At 43.9% G+C, this 19389-nt stretch overlaps 1 protein-coding gene across 2 annotated transcripts in view; it reads right to left on the reverse strand.

The window, feature by feature from the left end:
- LOC127045637 (uncharacterized) overlaps nucleotides 1-19111 on the reverse strand; it is a 946950-nt gene extending 927839 nt beyond the window's left edge. For both annotated transcript variants that reach the window (XM_050941920.1, XM_050941910.1), the window contains exon 1: nucleotides 18968-19111. The gene's annotated coding sequence lies outside the window, so the exon portion shown is untranslated. The remainder of the gene's footprint in view (nucleotides 1-18967) is intronic.
- Nucleotides 19112-19389: the final 278 nt, after the last annotated feature.

The following is a 19389-nucleotide window of genomic DNA, read 5'->3' on the forward strand; positions in this document are numbered from 1 at the left end:
GTTTTGAATTGTATTCTTTTTGAATAAGGCTGTTTATTCATATGTCTTTTAAGCAATTGACCCTGTATTTGTCACCTTAATACAGAGAGACCATTTTTTATGTATTTTTCTTTCTTTTTACATAAAGCATTCTTTTTAAGACCTGTTGGAGTTTTTCTTTAGTGGGGAACTCCAGGGAATTGAGTCTGTGCTCACCAGGGAATTGGTGGGAGGAAGAAGTCAGGGGGAAATCTGTGTGTGTTAGATTTACTAGCCTGACTTTGCATTCCCTCTGGGTGAGGGGGGAAGAGAGATTAGCTCTCGGTACTTCTGTTTTCCAAGGCTGGAAACGGGGAGGGTGGAATCCCTCTGTTTAGATTCACGGAGTTTGCTTCTGTGTATCTCTCCAGGAACACCTGGAGGGGGGAAGGGAAAAGGTTTATTTCCCTTTGTTGTGAGACTCAAGGGATTTGGGTCTTGGGGTCCCCAGGGAACGTTTGGGGGGACCAGAGTGCCCCAAAACACTGTAATTTTTTGGGTGGTGGCAGCTTTACCAGGTCCAAGCTGGTAACTAAGCTTGGAGGTTTTCATGCTAACCCCCATATTTTGGACGCTAAGGTCCAAATCTGGGACTACGTTATGATAGCACTACTCACACTGCACTGGATGCAGCGCTAGTGTTACTTCCGTTAGCTTGATTTAAGATGGCTTAGGTAGCCTAGTGCATGCTCAGTTTTTGCTGTGTAGACATACCATACGTGTTATTAAAGTGCATAGTACAATGGGACCCCAATCTTGGTTGTTGCTTCTAGATATTAATGTAATGCCAATAATTAATGTTCCTCTCTTCGTTTGTTTAATCTGGAATATCTGCCTGTGGTATCTTCCTTTTGTGAGGTCTGAGCACATATTGTCAGACTCTGAGATTGCTGAGCCATATGTCTTAGCACTGGAAGATTAATTACTTTAGCAAACCCATGCGTAAATGCTGAATACGTAGACAGTGACATCTGGCTGCACTTTCCTCAGGTGCCCTCTAATGAGGCCATCATAATCAAAATTCTGTGTGAATTAATCCTGTTTGGGTTATGTTCCACTCTGGAATTTTCACCCAGCCAGTGTATTTTTCTCCCAAGAAAATGGTATTTCTCAGCTGAAAACATCATCCTTGAAGAGAACCAGTACAGATTATTTCTATTAGTCAGGCTCTTGGAGCATCTCTTTTTCCTCAAGTAGAAAATTCAACAGCTGGATTATTTTCCTCCGCTGTTTAATTCAATATATTATTGGAAAATGTTTAGGCAGATTTATGAAAATGTATCTTTTGCCTGAAGGTTTAATAGTATATAACAGATATTCTCCACAGGATGTTATAAATAGATACCCCATAGTATCTATGCTTTCATGAACAGCATTGATTTAAACCACTTACAGTAGTCAACAATTCTAAATCTTTTTTCAAGCTACCTACAACCACCTCCAATATCCATAAAAGCAAGTGGTAGCAAAATATACCCACATTTAAAGTTAAGGTGCATTTTTTGTATAGTATCCCTTCAAATAGCTTATGAACCCTCTAGTGACACTTTCTGTCAGTTTAGTAGCCTGCCAGAGCAGTAGTGGATATGTAGCTAGGCCTTGCATGGTGCATTTATTTAGTAAATGTGGTTATTTAAACCCCACTTTGGTCCTGTGCTTTCTTCATATTTTGTGTGTTGTGTAAGACAGATGTGAAAGACAAAATAGTGGGCCACAGGCCACACCATCCAGGGATCCAGGAATAAACCTATTACAGGAAAAATGTACACCCTAAACATGTGTCTGAATACAGTCAGTTTCACTGTTATAGTCACTTGTATAGTCAATAAATCAGTTTCTCACTTGCTGAAAACATCTTGACATGACAAAGGCTGCATCTTGTACATAGAGTGACCACCTTTCCAAAAGGCAAAAGCGGGACACATGCAGGAGCCCTGCTCCCTCTGTGTCCCTGCCCCTGCTCCTCTTCCTCCAAGGCCCTACCCCATGGCCAGGCTGGAAGCCAGAGCAGGGCCATGGTAAGAGTTGCCCATAGAACCCATCACACTGTGGGGAGCACAGGACCCTCCACCTGTCCTGACAGCGGGGGACTGATGTGCCCGAGAACAGCCCCCCCAGCCTGTGTCACCTCCCCACTGGGTGCACTTCCCAGGACAGGTGGAGGATCTGGGGCTCCCCACAGTGGCCTGGGCTCCCTCGGTGGCTCTTATTACTCCCCAGCTTCAGCTTCTGGTCTGGGCATGGGGCAGGCCTCAGAAGAGAGAGGAGGAGCAGGGGGCGGGGTCTCATGGCAAGGGAGATATAAGGCCCACCTCAGTGCCCCCCACCAGTAAGAGGCTGGCACCACCCGAGCCTCGAGCAGACACAGAGCGGCACCACAGGGAATCCAGGACAAATGCTGTTCTGGAGTCATTCAGCCTGGGACCAGGACTTGAACTCTATATTTTGGGACTATCCCACCCAATTTGGGATGGATGGTCACCCTACTTGTACATCCTGTGTTTGTATCCATTTTCTCTTTTAATTCCAAAAGGGATAACCCGGTACTGGACTCCAAACAATCCTGTTTGCTTGGAAGTCATAACAATAGTTTAAGTTACTGGGGAAGGAGGGATTTGTTATTGTTTTCTTACACAGGTGTACAAGCAAAAAGGTTCCATCTAAGTGCAAACACTTTCGCTCCACCTGCATGCCAACTGCCCCATGCCCAGAAGTATGTTACTGTCTTGGGAAATCTGTACAATTGGGAATGTGCCTGCCCAGCAAATCAGTTATTCCAAGTTCTTACACTGTTTCTGCATGTGTTATTTGATTGTATTGTGGCATTAGCAAGGAAAATGGCATGACACAAAAGGGTAAAATTTTATAACCAACCATATGCAATGAACACAGTTCAGCAACACACCCATTTTTGGAAGCATTCGAATCACCTCAGGCAACTCTACCATTTCTAGATAATTGCTATGGTCTTAATGCTAATACTCTAGACTAACGAGACTTACGACTGTGCATAATTTATGGAGATAGTCCTCATCCATGTGCCTTTTGAAGAACTCCTTTGATATCACAATACACTCCGCTCCATCAGAAACCAGGGTCATTGTAAGTGTATCTTCAAAGACTGCATACACCAGGCCCTATAAAACATTAGTATATTATTATTTATATTGCACTAGCACCTATTCTGTACTATTAGGTGTAGATTCTCAGCCTTCCCCCATCACCCTCATATCTGAGCATGTTCCAGTAGCGCATTAAGCAATGTGACTAACATCTGTTACGTATGGTTCATTCTCTCTTTCCCTCATCCACTCCCAACAGCGACCAGGGCCCCATTATACTAGGTGATGTATAAATATAATGAGATACTGTCCCTGTCCCCAAAGAACTTACAATCTAAATGGAGAAGACAGAAAAAAGGAGGAAGGGAAGACTGAGGCACAGGTGAAATGACTTGCCCAAGATGAAACAACTGGTTAGTAGCAGAGCTGGGATTAGAACCCAGATTTCCTGACTCCCAGTATAAACATCCTGGCTACTGGATGATACCACCTCCATAATTACAACCACTGAGAATTTACTGTCAAGAAGATTCAGATAAGAGTTAGTATATTTTTTAAATTATTTATGTGAATGTCATGAATTCACACAAACCCAAAAATTCCCCCCTCCCAAAAAAACCCACAGTCCCAGCCCATGCAGAATTTGGACACCAAAAGGAAGAAATGCCAGAGATTCCATGAAGTCTACTCTGAGATTCTGCTATTGCTATTGATTTTATGTGCAAGGCACCAAGATGCTATGGTGATGGGTGGCAGTATAAACCCCCAAAATAGAATAAAATATGAACTATGCCCAATGGGATCTTTACACAACAGGAGATGCTCTTCAAGGGCCTGAGTGTGTTGCCACCATAGCATCCCCAGTCCTTGTTGGAGCAGAGAGAGATTGGGAATGAAGCTTGCATCTTCTGCATGGCTGTGCAGAAGCACTGGATGAACAGCATAAGGATATTTCAAAGTGAACTCTCAGCAGATACAATCAGCACAGCCAAGTGAACTTGGTCCTAAAATTACTTAAGATCATATAACAGGTCTTTATCACTCAATGTTACAAGGACATTATACCACACACAGGACCAATCCCAACTGCTGCACACTCAAAACTCTCACTGAAATCACATGATCAGGCCCTGAGTGGTAATTTTCTCCCTTATCCACCCCCACCCATAGCTAGCACCATCACAATTCTTGCCAATACTCTGAAATGCCAAGGCCTGAAGATGACTAGGATTTAATTTTACTCCTCAAAAATATTGTAGCTGTGGCACAGTGCCATTGTGTGGGATGCCACTTTGACAGTAAGTTGTCTCTCACAATTTCTGTTCCAGAAGTACAGATTTTGGTATTGCTGCTACTGCTAAGGAACATAATACAAAACGTGGGAGAATCCAAGAAGCAGGGCCTATGTTACAATGCTGGAAGCCCATGAAAGCAAAAAAGGCCCCATAACTGCCTCCTGCAGAGAAAGAAGTAAACAGTGCAGCTCATCTCCCTCAGAAACACACTTAGATCTCAAGTCTCACACTAGCCAACAGCATGACACAGGGTAGAATTTTAATTTGGACCCATTCCTCCAGCTATACCCTCCATTGTCTCTATAAAATAAGTGCTCAAGGTGATCCAGTGGCTATATCCTGCAGCGCACTTTAAAAGTGTCTCCTGTTGTGTTGAGTCAATATTTACCTCTGCTATTAGTGGAAATTCAGGAATTACCCAGCCAGTTAGTTCTGGTGCAGCTCCTGTGCACTGTGGAAGTGATATTCTTCCCCATTGACCATCACTTAGTACATGTTTATTCACTGACTTTCAGGTCGTTAAAAGACAATGTTGTTGGCTTTAGATCAGGCCACTCACCAATCTTCCTGGTTAGAGAAATACAGACTCTGGTGTGTAAACTTCAATGGCCAAGTGTGACACAGGGCCAGAAAGAGTTAAGCAACTTGCATATTAATTAACCCAGATTCTACCTTTAGAGGCATATTAGTAGATAATGTTTGAGTTTTAGTGCGTTTACATACATATTGTTAGAATGTAAGCAAACAGTTCCTGTCTATCACGGTTAATTCAGAAATCAAAAGGAGATACTAACATTTACATTAACTGTGAATATAGTGATATCACTGTCATGATTTCTTTTTGAAGTATATAGCAAATCACCTGCAAATGGTGGGAGATAGGCAATTACCTTATATTAATCCATCCAGCTAATTGCCAGTGATTTTTAGCAAATAGGAGGTTACTTCAAAGACATTATTGTTCACCCAAGGACTGCAAGAGGTCAAGAGGCTGCCTGGAAAATGTACAAAGGGCTTTTGGGACCCGATCCTTTCATCTCAAATCTGCTTATGCTTCATCAGGGGAAGCTTGTGCCCCAAGATTGAGGTCTCCAATTTCATTTTGGGTCGTCCTTGTGTTGAACACTGGACTGCATCCCATGGACTAATTCTAAAAGAACTAGTTGCCACACTTAAGCTCACCATTTCTACTATGAAACTGATCTAAGAACTCTATTTATACCTATATGTATAATGAACTTCTAACCAATACTCTCTTTTCTTTTTTTAATAAATTTTATTTTAGTTCATAAGAATTGGCTGTAAGCGTGTATTTGGGTAAGATCTGAAATATTCATTGACCTGGGAGGTAATGGGTCTGATCCTTTGGGATTGGTAGAACTTTTTATATGATGAACAAGATTTTCAGTAATCCTCATCATATTTGACTTGGCTGTCTGGGAGGAAGGCCAAGACTGGTTGCTTTAAGGGAACTGTGATTTGGGCTTCCAGGTAACCAGTAATGCATTGTGGGCACTGTTTTGTTGCTGGCTTGGTGAATCCAAGTAGCAGAATAACCACCAGTTTGGGGGGGTTGTCTGCCCTATTCTTTTCAGTTTACAGTAATTAAGCAAACTTAGTGTGGCTCCCCTGGGACCCCAGTCACACCAACTTATTCAAAAATGGGTACTGATTTTGGGTGCCTTAATTTTTTGAGTGCCCAACTTGGCACACCTTTAATGGGCCTGTTTATCAGAGGGTGTCTCCTCAAGTCCACAGGTGCCTCAAATATGTCACTGCAAATCACGAGCCACTTTTGAAGTTCTTGGCCTGATGCTTTTATTTTTTGTAGCCTGCACCTTTGCATTTATAAAAACTGTCTGTAACAACAGCTATCATTTTATTCTCACAGTCGCTAAAGCCTGCAGTGTGGGAGACAGATGTTCTCTCATGAAGACTTTATTTTTGTTCGTTATTTTCCGTAATCTAAAATAGGGCACTGTAGATTGACAGTGTGTGTCTTGCTCTTGGTGTGAGCAGAGTTGTCAAAAACAAATTTAAATGGCAAATGTGCGCTGGGACAAGGTGCTGAGGCTCCCTGGAAACTGTCTGGAGACCTGTTTTTTTAGATTCCAGAATACAAATCACTCCAGCATTCGTCACAAGACAAGAAGCATTTAAATCTCAAAGGCACATCCAGTCCATTAGCACGAAACTAAAAATAGTAGCATGAGCTTTTCTTAAAAATAGAAGGGTTCTGTAAGGAGACAAGAAGCAATAAAAGCTACCCACGAGATGTATTTATGCTGAGAAAATATTCAAGGAGTAGCAGCCTCTTACTTGCTGTTTCACTTCTGTATTACTTTTGTTGTTCTTTAATATGCAGCTCCAAAGTACACACAACCACAGCTTAACATAGGATTCATATAGGCCCCAGTTCTGGATTTCATTAATGCAAACACAACACCATTCACCACACAGTATGGCAAGGGTGTAAGTAAGAGCAGAATGTTGAGGTTTTCTACCGACTCTTACATTTATTGCTTATTTGTTTACTTGTATTGGAATAAGACTAGGGGTTCCAAATACAGATCAGGACCCTATAGTCCTAGGCAGAGTAACCCACAAATTATTATCTTTTGCTCTTCACACACCACGGTCCCTGACCCAGAGAGGGTATAGCTTCTTCTGTAGCCCCAACCTGCAAACCCCTTTGTGCTTCCCTTTATTCACACAGCGAGTCCCGTTGACTGCAATGGAACTATACACATGCTTAAACATAAGCACACAAATCATCGTTTGCAGGATGGGGTCCACTGTACCTAATTTACAGTTCAAAGCAATAGTCTAAATATTAAAAATGCAGATTTTAGAATAATGGAAATGTAGGGCTGGAAGGGATCTCAAGAAGCCATGTAGCCCTGCCCCCTGTGCTGAGGCAGGAATACGTATATCCAGACCAGCCTTGACAGATGTTTGTCCAACCTGTTTTTAAAACCTCTAAAGGATGAGGATTCTGCAGCTCCCTAGGAAACCTGTTCCAGTGTTCAACTATCCTTAGAGTTGGAAGTTTTTCCTAATATCTAACCTAAGTCTCCCTTGCTTCAAACAAAGTGGGTTATTCCTTGGACATGAAGAACAACTGATCACTGTCCACTTTCTGATAACCATTTACATATTTGAAGACTTATCAGGTCTCCCCATCTCCAGCCTTCTGTTCTTTAGAAGAGACATGCCAGAGTCTTTCGCCTTTCTTCATAGGCCATGTTTTATCATTTTTGTTGCTCTCCTTTGGACCTCTGCACTTTGTCTACATCTTTCATTAAGTGTGGTGCCCAAAACTCCAGCTGAGGCCTCACCAGCCCTGAGTAGAGTAAAACGATCACAGCCTATGTGCTACATACAACATTCCTGTCAAATACATCCCAGATTGACATTTGTCTTTTCCATAACAGCACCACACTGATGACTCACTTTCAATTTGTGATCCACTAGAACATTCAGATGCTTTTCTGCAGTACTACCACCTAGCCAGTTACTGCCCATTTTGTGTTTGGGCATTTGATTTTTCATTAAAAAATGAAGTGCTTTGCATTTGTCTTTACTGAATTTCATCTTGTTGATTTCAGGTCGATGCTTCAGTTTATCAAGGTAATTTTGAATTCTAATCCTGTCCTCTGTAGTGCTTGCAACCCCTCCAAGCTTGCTATCATCCACACTTAGAGGAGAGGAAAGTGATCAGGAACAGTCAGCATGGATTCACCAAGGGCAAGTCATGCCTGACTAACCTAATTGCCTTCTATGACAAGATAACTGGCTCTGTTGATGAGGGGAAAGTGGTGGATGTGTTATTCCTTGGCTTTAGCAAAGCTTTTGATATGGTCTCCCACAGTATTCTTGCCAGCAAGTTAAAGAAGTATGGGCTGGATGAATGGAGTAGAAGGTGGATGGAAAGCTGGCTAGATCATCAGGCTCAACGAGTAGTGGCTCCATGTCTAGTTGACAGCTGGTATCAAGTGAAGTGCCCCAAGGGTTGGTCTTGTTTCATAAAATATCAGGGTTGGAAGGGACCTCAGGAGGTCATCTAATCCAACTCCCTGCTCAAAGCAGGACCAATCCCCAGACAGATTTTTGCCCCAGATCCCTACATGGCCCCTTCAAGGACTGAATTCACAACTCTGGGTTTAACAGGCCAATGCTCAAAACACTGAGCTATTCCTCCCTCCAAATATATGGAGATATACCTATCTCATAGAACTGGAAGGGACCCTGCAAGGTCATCAATTCCAGCCCCCTGCCTTCACTAGCAGGACCATTAATGATCTGGAGAATGGCGTGGACTGCACCCTCAGCAAGTTTGCAGATAACACTAAACTGGGAGGAGTGGTAGGTATGCTGGAGGGTAAGAATAGCATACAGAGGGACCTAGACAAATTAGAGGATTGGGCCAAAAGAAACCTGATGAGGTTCAACAAGGACAAGTGCAGATTCGAACACTTAGGCTAGAGGAATCCCATGAACTGCTACAGACTAGGGACCGAATGGCTAGGAAGCAGTTCTGCAGAAAAGGACCTAGGGGTTACAGTGGACAAGAAGCTGGATATGAGTCAACAGTGTTCCCTTGTGGCCAAGAAGGCTAACGGCATTTTGGGCTGTATAAATAGGGGCATTGCGAGCAGATCAAGGGACGTGACCATTCCCCTCTATTCAACATTGGTGAGGCCTCACCTGAAGTACTGTGTCCAGTTTTGGGCCCCACACTACAAGAAAGATGTGGAAAAATTGGAAACAGTCCAGTGGAGGGCAACAAAAATGATTAGGGGGCTGGAGCACATGACTTATGAGGAGAGGCTGAGGGAACTGGGATTGTTTAGTCTGCAGAATAGAAGAATGAGGGGGGATTTGATAACTGCTTTCAACTACCTGAAAAGGAAGTTCCAAAGAGGATGGATCTAGACTGTTTTCAGTGGTAACAGCTGACAGAACAAGAAGTAATCGGTCAGTGTGGGAGGTTTAGGTTGTATATTAGGAAAAACATTTTCACTAGGAGAGTGGTGAAGCACTGGAATGGGTACCTAGGGAGGTGGTGGAATCTCCTTCCTTAGAGGTTTTTAAGGTCAGGCTTGACAAAGCCCTGGCTGGGATGATTTAGATGGGGATTGGTCCTGCTTTGAGCAGGGGGTTGGACTGGATGACCTCCTGAGGTCCCTTCCGACCTTGATATTCTATGATTCTAAATTTTATAGGAATACATCATTGAAGCTGTTAATGGAAAATATGGAATAGTATCAGATCCAAGACAGACTGCTGCAGGATGCCACTTGATATATCCTCCCAGTTTGACAGCAAGCCATTGATAAATACTCTATTGTGCACCCATCTCATAATAATGTCATCCAGACCATATTTTTCTTGTTTGCTCATGAGATGAGAATGTCATGTAGGACAAAGGCAGGCTACTCCACAGCATGTCTTTGACCACATAGCATTGCAATCGGCTGCATGTAACAGGACAACTGCTGAAGATATTGTCACACATTTCTTGCTGAATTTCATTTTCATTGGTATTTAGTTGTTTCACATTTGTATATCCTTATGGTGATGCACAGGGCAAATATTTTATTTTAATATTTAATATTTAAATTTAATATTTAATACAGGGGAGCTCAAATCTATCCTTTTCTTTCTAATTTCTGTGTTGGCTTGACCTCAGACTGCTCTCCTTTACTCAGACATAAAGCTGGAGTAATTCCATTAAAGTCAGCTGTTGGAACTGAGAGCAGAACTGGAGCTCATGGATTTCTCACTATAAAGAATGACAAACACCAGGAAACACAACACAACTTTTAGTATCATTATGTATGTCCTGCTTAAGCATGTGCTTTCCTGAATCAGGGCCAAAGCTAGGGTGACCAGATGTCCCCTTTTTAAAGGGACAGTCCCATATTTAAGCCCTCCTGCAGGTGTCCTGACTTTTTCTTAAAAATGGGCAAGTTCTCTCGTATTTTCTCCCATCTCCCCCATCAGTACCTGTGGGTCCTGCTGCTGGCCGGATTCCTGCTCGCCAGCTGCCCACCCACCAGCGGTGAGTGTGGGGGGGGATGTCCAATGGCCGACAATGGGGGTGAGTGTGCAAGGCTGGTGGCAGGGCGAAGATGCAGAGCGTGGGGCCGGCCGCTCCCCATGCTGATCCATCAGCGCAGCCCCACACTGCTTGCCAGATCTCAGTCAGCAGGGCCCTGCCCGTTCTTCCATTTCTGGCCAGAGAGCTGCAGTGGCTGGTGTGTGCGGTGGCTGGTGCGTGTGGGTAGGCGCCAGGCACCAGTCGGTTATGGATCGTCTCTGCTGCACACCCATCGGCCCTTTACATCCTCCCCCTCTCACTGTCCTCTTCCTGCTTTGCCCCACCCCACCACTCCCACTGCTTCTCCATATCCCCCGCTGAGCGGGGTGTGTCCGGGTCTCAGTGCTGTGCAGAGAACCAGCCCCTGGTCGGAGTGCTCAGCTCACCAGCAGCCTGGCTGGCAGGTTCCTTCCTTCCTCCACTGCCTCTGGCTGGGCTGGCACCCCGGGAAAGCCGAAGACCCTCTGGCCTGGGGCTGCCGGCCAGGAGGAGCTGAGCCCTACATGTGCCAAAGCCCCACACAGGGCTGGAATGGGGAAGCTACACTCTGGAGTGGCGGGCAGGCAGGAAGCAATTTCCAGCCTATTCATGCCCTGAACCTGCAGGCTCCACAGCACTCCACAGCAGCCCCTGGGGCAGGGGCTCAGCACCCTCTTTACCCTACCCTCGCCCTGGGTAGATCCTGTACTTCTGTGAAGCCCCAATAACTTAATTCAGACTCCAGGCAGGCATAACGGTTCAGGATTGCTCATGTGGTGCTGATTGCAGGATCGGGCTCAGTGACGGTCTCCTCTTCCCATCCCCTTTTCCATCCACAATCTCCATCACCATTCAGCTCAGCTATGCAGTACTGGGAGCAGAGATTGTAAAGTCTGTAGAGTTTGTAGAGTCCGTTTAAATAGTAGGATGTTTCTGAAGCAGCATTGCCCCAGAGAAAAACAATGAGATGATGAGTAGGTGGTTGGGTGTAGGGGGAAGAAGAGGCACACCCCTTATAGCCAGCATCAGCTGCCCCAACCCTGATCCCACTTCCCCTCCACTAGTTCCCCAATCAACTTTCACACCCAGACATCAGCACGCCTCAAACCCAGCCCCCACCATGCTCATCTCCAGTGTTCCCCCAGCAGCACTCTCCACCAAGTGCTTAATAAAACCACCCATGGTTTCTTATCTTGCTCCCGGTATCACAATTCTTTGCCACCACAGCAATTTGGTAGGTCACTGAAGAGAAACCTCTCAGTTAGTTTTGGGTCCTATGTGAAAAAAGGGTTGAGAATGACCGAAATAGAAAACTTGAGTCTCTAGGGACTTGATTAAACTCTCACGTGAGATGCGGAGCCTTTCCCATTTAGGTCACCAGCCAGAATCCAGCCCAGTGAACAGTTTGAACCTATGAGTTGCGCCAATGTAAATGCAAATCAGGAATAACTCCGCTGAAATCACACTGAAACCAGTGCGAGTGAGAGAAGAATCAGACTCTAGTACGGTACATTTATCCTATCTGACGAGCATCATATTCACTTTGATTGATTTTAAATGGGTGTATCAGTGTTCTCACATGTTGAACCTGTATCAAAAATTAAACAACTCCCAGTGGGATTCTTCTAAGATTACATTCTGCAATCGAACTGCACTTGAACAACAGAGTTTAAATACCTGGGGAGGGAGCTAGATTTTAATATTCATACAGAAGAGTAAAGCACTGAAATGTGTAGTAAAGGTGGTTTGCTTCTTTTACAGCTCATTTACAGCAGAGATCCAATTTATTATCCCTAGCATAATCCCAGTGACTTATACCAGAGATGAATTTGGTCCAGTATGTATAGAAGTTTCTGTACAGTTAATTTTGACTTTGCATTCATGTTGGTGAAGTACGTATCAATCAGCGTTTCACATTATCTGCTTGGTAAACTGGAGGTTGTTAAATCCATTCGTCTGTTTTGTTAGGATTTACTGAACTGTCTGACTTGTCACTTCCTATATACAGGTTACTTCAATTGCTGGACTTGCTCTCTAAAGGCTTAAATAGAAGATTACTGCCATATCCATCTTTTTAGTCATAATTTGATGACTGTAGCAGCACTGAGATTGTTAAGCATGTTGGATTTTCTGCCTTTCTGCTATAATTCTGATCTTGATCAAAATGCCATTTCGGGCAGTACATCTTTGGCTTGCAATGGATTTCTAGTTGAGGAAAATTTTACACCATCTCTGCTTTCTTTTAAGTGAAAATTGTTCCACTGGGATTTGAAGTAGTGTAATTATTTGTAATTTATTATAGAACTTTTCTGTTTCAATTCTTATCCTTTAGGACCCACTCAAAACTGAGCTTTATAAACCTCAAGTGATTTTTTTTCAAGCTAAGTACAGTAATTGACAAAAATAAATACCAGATCTGGTTACTCTGACCTTCAGAACTTCACACCAATCTAGTAAAATAGAAGGCAGTTCCTGCACACAGGAAGCAGACAAGAGACCAAATTCTTCTCCCACTTAACGCCTCCAATCAAGCACAGGGGAGTTATATATAGCAGGAAGTTAGTGCAAAATCTGGACCTTATATTTTACAAATGTAAAGAAATAAATCAATATACAAGGATTTCAGAGACAAAGTTCATGTGCAAACCACAAAATCTACTACACACTTTTCTCTCTGTTTGTAACAAACAACATCACATTTGTATAACCGTCCCTTTATCCCAGTCTACAAGTTCATTATGATCTATCGTGATCTATTTTTTTTTCAATTAAGTATTTTTGGTTTGGGAATTACCAAAGTGCTTTTTATTCTGTAGATGTAAATGAAGATACAGGGCCTGATTCGCCATTATCTTCACCTGGTCTAATCATATAGATCTGGGTAAAATGAGTGTAAAGTGAATATAAGAAAGTACCAAACTCATTTTGCAGAGGTGTGAACAGCTGCCCCAGATCTAAGGCAGAGAATAATCAGCCCTAGCATCTGTATTTAAAATGTTAGTAATTGATAGTCAGGGTCCCCAGATTATTAAACTAAACCTGATGAGATATTTCTGAAAGTTCCTTGCTTTATACCCCAACTACTAGACCAAATGCCCTTCCTTACTGATACTACTGTCATGTGGGGTCCTCACAGAGGTTTCTCATATCCAAAGTGGTCATGGTCAATTACGTCAATCATTGGGCACACAATAGTTTTGCGGTTCTGAGCAATGCGGTCTAGCAGAGGTGGCAGCGAGTTCACATTGGCCTCGCAGTGAGAATCCAAGAATGTGATAACATCTCCTATTGCCACAGAGGCCCCCAGCATTCTCCCGGTCTCTTCCTGCTTGCTTTTCCTGATCTTAAAGAAACAGGCTCATATATCTACCCATTAACATGCTTCACAGTTATTGTAATAGAATGCTAAACTATAGCCACTAGGTGGTGCTGTGTGTAAAATACCATATTTAAGCTAACCTTAGATATATCTGGCAGATCATTAAAGGATCTTATGATGAACACATTTGGTGCATATAAGCAAGCTCTGTGACCAGTCCATATCTGCTACAGAAGAACATCACATGGTGTCAGGAGTAAACTAAGAACAAAATCAGAGGGAAAACAGCAACAAAGGTCACAAAAAGAAGGAACAAAGTAACAAAAGTTGCAGGATCTCATCAACATGCCACTTCATTGCCCCGTAAAAGATCAGCTTTGAATTACCGTCACAATGGAAAGGCTGAAAGCTGTATTTTGCAAGATTTTGAATTGAAAACAAACTCCACAAAGAAACTGGAGCTATATAGGTATTGTCTTTAATTTATGCTTTGGGGAAGCAAGCAGACCATATCTTTAAATCATTTGACTTTGATGAAGTCAGTCACAGAGATGACTATGAAAGGGTTCTAGCTATGTTTGATGCTTACTTTATAAGAACATAAGAACGGCCATACTGGGTCAGACCAAAGGTCCATCTAGACCAGTATCCTGTCTTCTGACAGTGGCCAATGCCAGATTACCCAGAGGGAATGAACAGAACAGGTAATCATCAAGTGATCCTTGCCCTGTCACCCATTCCCAGTTCTAGCAAACAGAGGCTAGGGACACCATCGCTGCTCATCCTGGCTAATAGCCATTTATAGCCCTATCCTCTGTGGACTTATCTAGATCTTTTCTGAACCCTGCTGTAGTCTTGGCCTTCACAACATCCTCTGGCAAGGAGTTCCACAGGTTGACTGTGCATTGTATGAAAAAATATTTCCCTTTGTTTGCTTTAAACTTGCTGCCTATTAATTTCATTTGGTAACCCCTAGTTCTTGTGTTACTTTATACCACAGAGCAGTGGCATAGCCAGGTGTAGTGAAGGCGGGGAGCGATCACAAAAAAAGGCGCCACTGCTGTGGTGCTTTTACTCACCCGGCAGCATTTTTTCTGACAGGGCAGCGCTCCACGTTTTTGGTGGCAGTTCAGCGGTAGGTCCTTCAGTCATTCCATAGGTCTTCAGCGGCATTTCGGTGGTGGGTCCTTTCGTGCTGCCAAACACGCCTGCGATGAATGAAGAACCCGCTGCTGAACTGCCGCCGAAGACCTGGAGCGCCGCCCCATCAGTAAAAGCGCCATTGGGTGAGTAAAAATTAAAAAGGTGCCAAGAAATTGTGCTCGGCAGGAGAGTGGCCACTGCCCTGCTTCCCCCCAGTTACGCTACTGTCGCAGAGAAATATGGTTTACGATAGATCACTTTTTCACCAGAGAATCCAAGAATCAGGGGAAAAAGTTGAATATTTTACTACAGCTCTGCATACATTGGCTGAAAACTGTGGTTTTGGAAATGCAAAACATAAAAATAGAGACAGGCTAGTAATCTGGCTAACAGATAAAAACCTTTCACAGAAGCTACAACTGAAAAGGGATTTAACTTTAGCCACAGCTATACAGAGAGCAAAGCAGTCTGAGCTGCTGAGACAGCAAAACCCAGAGTAACTTGTCAAACTCGAAAAACAAGAAACTATGAGGAGATAACTGGGTCTGTGGATGAGGGGAAAGCAGTGGATGTGTTATTCCTTGACTTTAGCAAAGTATTTGATATGGTCTCCCACAGTATTCTTGCCAGCAAGTTAAAGAAATATGGGCTGGATAAATGGACTATAAGGTGGATAGAAAGCTGGCTAGATCGTTGGGCTCAACGGGTAGTGATCAACAGCTCCATGTCTAGCTGGCAGCCGGTTTCAAGGGGAGTGCCCCAAGGGTCAGTCCTGGGGCTGGTTTTGTTCATTATCTTCATTAATGATCTGGAGGATGGTGTGGACTGCACCCTCAGCAAGTTTGCAGATGGCACTAAAATCACTGGAGGGTAGGGGTAGGATACAGAGGGACCTAGACAAATTAGAGAATTGGGTCAAAAGAAACCTGATGAGGTTCAACAAGGACAAGTGCAGAGTCCTGCACTTAGGACGGAAGAATCCCATTCACTGTTACAGACTAGGGACTGAATGGCTAGGAAGCAGTTCTGCAGAAAAGGACCTAGGGGTTACAGTAGACGAGAAGCTGCATATGAGTCAACAGTGTGCCCTTGTTGCCAAGAAGGCTAACAACATTTTGAGCTGTATAATCAGGGGCATTGTGAGCAGATCGAGGGACGTGTCATTCCCCTCTATTCGACATTGGTGGGGCCTCATCTGGAGTACTGTGTCCAGTTTTGGGTCCCACACTACAAGAAAGATGTGGAAAAATTGGAAAGAGTCCAGTGGAGGGCAACAAAAATGATTAGGGGACTAGAGCACATGACTTATGAGGAGAGGCTGAGGGAACTGGGATTGTTTAGTCTGCAGAATAGAAGAATGAGGGGGGATTTGATAGCTGCTTTCAACTACCTGAAAGGGGGTTCCAAAGAGGATGGATCTAGACTGTTCTCAGTGGTACCTGATGACAGAACAAGGAGTAATGGTGGAGGAGGTTTAGGTTGGACATTAGGAAAAACTTTTTCACTGGGAGGGTGGTGAAGCACTGGAATGGGTAGGTGGTGATAGACTATGTGGTGATACTGGATTTTTTAAAGAAGATCCAGTAATAATAACCTTAAAGAAACAAGGCTGATCCATGCAGTGTACATACACCTTGCAGGATTTCAATCCCATTACTTCATAAAGTGTAATGTTAACTGAGTTAAAGAGAATGGACTGGCATCACTAAGAAAATATCTCAGCTAACAGCACAGTGCACCCCAATGGTACCAGTTATAAAGAATAATGGAAAACATATGAATCTGTGTGACTCTTAAGACTTAATTAAGCAGTTGCGAGAGAAAGTACCCTCTGTGCACTGGATGACTTCCTCTCCAAAGCGAAAGGAGCTACAGTATTCTCCAAGCTGAATGCCTTGAGTGTATTCTGGTAAATTCCTTTAGCCAAAGAAAGTGCCAAACTAAGTACATTTATCACACTCTGTGGGAAATTTCGCTTTTGAAGATTACCTTTGGGGATTACTAGTACATCTGATATTTACCAAAGAGAGACAGCAGAACTGTTTATGACCACAGATGGAGTTATACATGGGCAGCAGGTATAATAGACCAGGAATGGCTAAGCCTTCCCTGGCGCAGCCGCTGCACGCTGGATTGTGGGTTTTGATGATTTGCACCACCTCAGCTTCTGCCAGAGGAAGTTTTATTATGCAGTTGCAACCTGCCCACTGCTGCCTGGCTGCTCCTCTCTCTCCAGCCCCTTCTCTGGAAGACCCTGCTGCTGCTTGCTGGTTCCTCCTCTCCTCCCCCTTTGCCCGCCCCCACTGCTAGTCCCTCCTTTCTCTCTTCCCGGGAACTGGATGTCTTTCTGTCCTCTCACGGGTACATTGGCCTCTGTGTATCATTACCCCTTGATGTGGGGAGAAGCTGCCCATGCCCAGGGCGTGTGGCTCCCCCAAGGGGCAGGATCTGTGGGGCTGCAGTGCAATGGAAGACAATGCAAGAATTCCAGACCAACCACAGCCAGTTGTTGCAACTAATGGACATCCAGATGACTAACCTGTTACACATTCGGGTTGTGCAATTAGAAAATCAATATTATTCAGAGACACTTAATAGACTGACCCATACTGAACTTAAGAGATAGCGTATTCGTGTATATTCTGTAAATGGTAGGAATCTAGAACTTAAATGGGGAGATGTAGTAGAATACTAAACTGTACTATACTGTTGAGCCACTAGGTGGCCCTATGTATAAAATACTGTAGAACTTCAGAGTTCTAAACACGTTGGGAATGGAGGTTGTTCCTAACTATGGGCTGGTCTACACTATGAGGGAAAATCGATCTTAGATACGCAACTTCAGCTACGTAAATAAAGTAGCTGAAGTCGAAGTATCTAAGATCGAATTACTCACCGTCTTCACGGCGCGGGATCGATGTCCGTGGCTCCCCCTGTCGATTCCGCAACTCTGTTCGGGTTGGTGGAGTTATGGAATCGATATAAGCTCGTTTGGGGATCGATATATCACGTCTAGATGAGACGCTATATATCGATCCCCGAGCAATCGATTGCTACCCGCCGATACGGCGGGTAGTGAAGACGTACCCTATGAAATGTTTGCGACTTTGAACAAAACATGGTTGTTCTTTCAAAGGTTTACAACTAAACATTGATTTCATACAGCTTTGAAACTTTACTATGCAAAAGAAAAATGCTGTTTTTCCTTTTTTTTTTAATAGTTTACATTTTCCAATAGTTTACAATACTGTACTGGGTATTTTTTTAATTTCATTTTTTTTCTCTCTTGCTGCCTGCTTGTGTAATTCTGGTTCCAAATGAGCTGTGTGGTTGACTGGTTAGTTAGTAACTCTATTGTTCATAACTCTGAGGGCTTGGCTACACTGGAGAGTTGCAGTGCTGATGGTGGATTTACAGCGCTGCAACTTAGTAACTGTCCACACCTGCAAGGCACATCCAGTGCTGCAACTCCCTGGCTGCAGCACTGGCTGTACACCTGGTCTGCTTGGGGTGTAACGATTGCAGCGCTGGTGATGCAGTGCTGCTCATCAAGTGTGGCCACCAAAAGCACTGTTATTGGGTATTAGGAGGTATCCCAGAATGCCTGCTCACAACAAACCGGAAGAATGGCTGAACTCCGAGCTCCCCTGAGCTGCTTATCTAAAAAACAAACACAGCTCCTGTTTGCTGGAGTGAGCGAGCAGAGGCAGGCAGGGGAATTGCTTTGGAAGGTTCACAGCTGTTTGCTTGAAGAGAGAAGTCACACAGCGGGAGGGGGAGTCCGTGTTGAGCAGCTACTTATGTGGTCTGAAGGCTATTTAGGAGTGCATAATTTGCATTTAGTGAATGAGAGAGGGGTGGGGGAAGGGCTCGAAACTTTTAAATTGATTGCAGGTTGGTTCCAGTCCTTAGAACTTGCAAGGCAGGGAGCTGACAGATCCAAAAATCCACTCTCTCTCTCTCTCCCCCATGTACCCCCTCACCCCCCTCTTTTGAAAAGCACGTTGCAGCCACTCGAACGCTGGGATAGCTGCCCACAATGCACCACTCCCAACAGCGCTGCAAATGCTGCAAATGTGGCCACACTGCAGCGCTGGTAGCTGTCAGTGTGGCCACACTGCAGCGCTTTCCCTACACAGCTGTACGAAGACAGCTGTAACTCCCAGCGCTATACAACTGTAAGTGTAGCCATACCCTCCGGTTCTACTATACCTTATTTAAGCTCACCTTAGCCATATCTGGTAGAGTGTTAAAGGTTCTTATGATGGAAATATCTGGTATGTATAAGAAAGCTCTGTCCCCAGTCCATATCTGGTACAGTTATCATTATGTGCACTAAATATGTGCCAAATCCTGCTCAGTCCCCAGTGTTTGGCAGAGTTTGTGGCTCTGACCCTGGGCAGTGGGATGAGATGTGACAGATTTGTATGTATTATGTGAGGAGTTTTCCCCCTTCAGGATAAAAGAAGG

This window comes from Gopherus flavomarginatus, chromosome 1, assembly GCF_025201925.1.
Source record: "Gopherus flavomarginatus isolate rGopFla2 chromosome 1, rGopFla2.mat.asm, whole genome shotgun sequence".
NCBI classification, from domain to species: domain Eukaryota; kingdom Metazoa; phylum Chordata; order Testudines; family Testudinidae; genus Gopherus; species Gopherus flavomarginatus.